The sequence below is a fragment of the Netta rufina genome, assembly GCF_964035555.1.
Source record: "Netta rufina genome assembly, chromosome: 1".
NCBI classification, from domain to species: Eukaryota; Metazoa; Chordata; class Aves; order Anseriformes; family Anatidae; genus Netta; species Netta rufina.
Window position 1 is genome coordinate 55,064,969 of NC_140123.1, and position 5,159 is coordinate 55,070,127.

Below are 5,159 nucleotides of genomic sequence, written 5' to 3' on the forward strand. Positions count from 1 at the left end.
TGTCTCTGCTGTTGCCTTTTAGTTCAGAGAATATCTTCCTATTTTGGAGCAGAGCAATTTAGCATTATTAGTGAACTGTAACCAAGATTTAGAGTAATCTAGACATGCTAATGCAGCTACGCATTCATGCAGGGCTCCAGAGTAGCTCTGAATTGGCATAGGCAGCCATTTCGAAGCACAACAGACACCAGTCATCCAGAAAACAGCACTGTCACATACATAAAGATGATTCCCCTTGCTTTTTCCTATATGGATGAAAGCACAGGTTCTCTTGTGGTGGTCCTGAAATCTGTTTTGAAAACATGAGTCGAATCCTGTAAACTAGTGGAATTTAAGCAATTTCATGTGGGGTGAAACTGGTGTTAAATTTTGTCTCTTTGCCACGATGATGAATATTCATAATTTTTGTTCTGCTGTTTGGGTAATAGAATTGCATACTAGTGGTTTTTTTTGTTTGTTTTGATTTTTTTTTTTTTTTGCAACAAAATACATTTTTGAAAATAATCTACTTACAACATTTGAATTATGTTCAGAAATAGTCCAGATATATGCTGCCTACATATTTATTTTCTCTGGTTGTTGACCTGAGATGTATAACAAGTTTTGTGTGGGATTGATGACTATTTCAAAAGAAATTTTAGGCTTTGTAAGGCATAAAGCCTAATAGTCTGAAGCCTTTTTTAAAGGAAATAATACTTTTAAAAGTTAGCATTTTATAAAGTGGATTTGCTTTCTCCCACTGAAAACTTCATTCTGCTGCAGAGGAAAGTGCGGATGAGTCAAGAAAACAGAATAATTTTCATTGCATTCAGAGCCTTTGAGTGAAAGCTAATGTTTTCCCTGGTTCCGAGAAACATCATGTAAATCTTCTCCTGAGCAGGTTTCCACATGAGCCACTTCATTTTTTCACGAGCAGCTTCTCCTCCTCCCTCCCACTGGTTGCCCAAGGCTGGGCCACCCCAAAGCCATCCCTCGGAGCTCCACCTGCCCCACAGCCCCACGTGTGTCCCCTCTTTGCCCTTCAGCTCCCATGGAGAAGAAATGTGTTAGGCTCAGAGAGGAGCCCTGCTCAACCATGGCAAGGGCATCATACACAGCACAGAGCACACCCAATGTTGACTTCAGACCTGGCCTCTGTTGACATTAAATGCTGAGCAGACTGCCTTCAAAGCAATCCAAATCAGGATGGTCGTCTGAGCATTTTGCATCCTATATTTTTCCTTGCAACCATTCCTATTTTTTGCATCATTCTTTTTTTCATAGCTAGGCTCCATAAAAAGTCACAGCCCCCATCTGGGCACATAGGAAAGGTTTCCTCTCTGTTGCTGTGTCATCGCTGCTTTGCTGATCAGTCGTGAACTCCATGCATTATATATTCTTTAAGCAAGTCCAGGGAAGTGCAATCAGTGTTCAGCTGATAAAGTCAGCAAGTATGAATGTAAAATCTTCAAAAATTCTGACTCCAGTTTGGGCTGATAAAATACAGCAGTTAAGAGTACATGACAAGGCAGGCTGAATATAATACACAGGGGAAAGAGTGATACATAGGCTTTTGTTAAGGAGCGTTTAATTTGACAATGACCACCTATCAGCAGACATTTTCCCCTGCTCTGAAGAAAACCTTTTTCCTTACTCTTTTCTTTATGTTGTTTCCTAAGCTTAGGATTCACTTCTGCAATTAATAGCCCGTTAGGTGGATCTTAAGCTTCCAGTCTCCTTGAGGGCCACTCCAGGGGTTTTAACTCAGCACCTCCCACGACAGAGGTTTTTGGCTGCTATTTTCCCTGCTCACTCTGTCCGTGGCCCCCCAGGCTTGGGGAACACCTCGGTGCACACCAGGTCTGTGCCCCTCCTGCACTAAAAGGCCCAGGGCAGATGTTTCCACTGCTGCATTCCCACATGTCCCAGGTCTGGCACATGAACAGGGAGGTGACAGGTATGTCATGCTTGTGTCCTGTTCCAGACGGGGGAGGTACAGCCCCAGGAGCAGCAGGGGCCATCTCCCTTAGAGGAGAAACTGGAGCCCATGGCAAGCAACCCCTCGCCTTCAGCCCCTTTGCACAAAACCAAATCTCTCAAATCTCAAACCAAGCTCTTGGCCCTGCTTTTCCCTGTTTGCACCTGCGCTAGTAAAATAGTAGGGGAGGGTATGGGCTTAACACTGGTTTTCTGCCATGCACACTGTTTGCTAACTCCATTTTAAGCTGCCGTGCAAACCAGCAGTCTCCCAGATGATGCCCAGGTAAGGCTCAAGAGACAGGACATGCCATGGAGGCTGTCCATCAGCAGCAGTGACACAGTTTGCCATATGGCTTGACTTCATGGACAGTGTGTGAGCCCTGGTCTGCCTGGTTCAGGGATGTAAGCAGAGGCTGAGTAGCTACTTTGCACCAAGCTACCAGGTTTAGAAGCATGCAGCTGCCAACATTTGCTGTTTCCAGGATGTTAATCTTGACTCGAGAGCTGGCTGCATTCCAGCAATGCACAAAATCATTTCCTTGCTATATAGCAACATGACGAGCTGTTGGGCTTTACCGTGAATAAGGTGCTATCGTGTACAACTATATGCCCCCCCTCAATTAAAAATAGTATTAAAAAAAAAAAAAAAGGAAAGAAAAGAAAAGAAAATCACCGAAAGCCGTCATGCCAAAAATATATACAGCAACCTGGCAGTCATACTGTGCTTCCCATTTGTTTGTGACGCAGAAGCTGTAGTGCAGCACACTGCTTTAAGGATATCTGGGCATCAGCATGTAGGCATGTGGAAATATCCACCTGCGTGTGTGCCCGCGTGTTAAAGAAGAGAGCATCTTGGCAGGCACTGTTGCACATAGTCCTGCCGCTCCTTCCTCTGTCATGCCAATATTGTACAGTTTTAAATGCTATATTTCAGCCTACTCTATGTCATTTCTTTCTGGCAGAACCTTAGGAAGAAACAAAATTTCTTGCTCTCTGCTTAATCTCTAACTGGGGCTGGGAGACAAGCATCAGTGTTTCAGCTGAAAATCCTGGCAAAGGCAATCACCTACGTGTCATTTAAAACAATTGTGTCAGTTTAAACAATTATGGCAAGAAATTAGATCACAGATGTCTCTTCCAGTAGTGAAATAAACATTTAACTTTGGTTAATCTGTTATCGATCAGGTGAGAATTGATTCTGAATGGACGAGCAAGTCCGTATTGGCAGTGAATGAGAAGCACATTACACGAAGGTAGTAAAATCTGTAGCTTGTTAGTGTACATGATGAAGGACAATTTAAGAAAGATGTGTGGATATAATAAAAATACACAATGATTGACAGTACAGAGTCACATTTATATATATATATTTGTATTTATATTGTATATATTAATTATTTTCTTAGTTTGCAGTTACCAGAGCAGACTCAGAGATAAAAAATGATTGTGGATAACTTACTGGAACACTGCCAAAATTATCGCCAAGTCCTGGGAGTTTGAACACTACATTTGCCTGAAGTCTAGTTCAAAGAGCCAGTTTTTAAATTTGTTCAAATTAATAACAAAAGACATGAAGCAATCAGGATTAAGTGGCTAGAATTCCAATTTTATTTTTCTAGATATAGACAAGTAAGAACTAATTTTCTGCCTTGGGCAACAAATCAACGCTTCAGTTAAACTGTGGTAATGGTGGTACTCTCTTTACTTAGAATTTTTGTATTTTTTCAGGTGACTCACTTATACGAAGTAGCTTTCAGTAGTGGCACTGTAACTGAGACAATATAAGTGTTTTAATAATGTAATTAATACAGGCAGTAATAAGGAAGAGAAGAAATTTTGACTTTTCTAGAATGGGCAGTGGAATGAAAACTCATAAGCAAAAATTGACTTTCCTTATTTAAAGAAAAGCACTTCTCATTTCTGGTGAGTGCTCTCACTTGTTTATTTTCAGCTATAAATATCGAGTTCCAAAACACGCTACATGTCAGTCAAACTATTGTTCCAATGAGTTATATAAATAAATGTAGCAATGTATTATTAAAACTACACACACATATATAACTTTTTATGAGGGAAGCGTATTTACAGTGCCAGCAATAATCTGACTCATATCAGAGACAGAATACAAACTGGACATGGGATTACAACACAGGGATTGGTTTACATATGCAGAGACATGTCCTTTTTTGCAGAGATGCTAAGGCCCACCATCCCAGCAATATTACATTTCACTTTGGAAAAGACAGTGCCAGGAATTTCCTGACAAACCACAGAAAACTCATAAATCCCCAAATACTTGTTTTTCCTAGCATGTTGTTTTTTTTTTTTTTTAATTCTACAGAAAGAAATTCAGCTCTGGATGGAGCACAGTCTGCTGATATGCGGCTAACCTTACAAAACTTGCAGTATGGAGTCTTGACAACAGATACCTTCTGCTTTGCTAAATTCAATGCCTGAAGGTCCTGCTTGCCAGAGACACAAAAGAAGGGTTTTGCCTGTCAAGCTGAGCTTATTTTTGTGGGTCAAAGTAAGAAACAAATGTGCCATGGATAGCCGTTCTTTGTTTATGAATATTATTCTGAAGTAGGAAGTCACAAAAAAATACATATTCTGGGTGACTTATTATTTAAAATGTTTCAAAAATGAAGGCCTTGGCTATTACACGGTTTGGGTGCTGACCAAAAACTTCCTTCCCAAACGTAGCATCAGTGCCTTCACTGCATGTGTACCCAGGTTATACAGTTCTGGGTTGTGGTAACTGTGTTTTGTTGTTGTAGTTGTAGTTGTAGTTGTAGTTGTAGTTGTAGTTGTTTTCAGTGGTAGGCAGTCCTGCTGTTAGGACCACTGTGGGGCACCTGTAGTGGAATACCTTTCAAGCTCTCTCTGTCCTCCAAGGCCCAGCATATTTCATACTCCCAGCCTGCTGTCCCACTTGCAAAGTGGCTCACATTGGACAAAACTTTGAGAACCACCAGCCCAGACATGGGCCCAAGAATCTCCCTTTTTGCTGTATCAGTTTCCAAAGGCATTTTTCCTGTCTGACCAAAGTCAAAGTCTATTTTGCCTTACTCATGACCTAAAAATGCTAAATGGAGGCACTGAAAAACGTACTCATTAGACCTCAGGCATGCTGGCTGGAGACAAGCAGGCTCAAGGTTTCTTTGCAGTGTAGTCCAGACTGATCTTTTCTCCCCAAATAT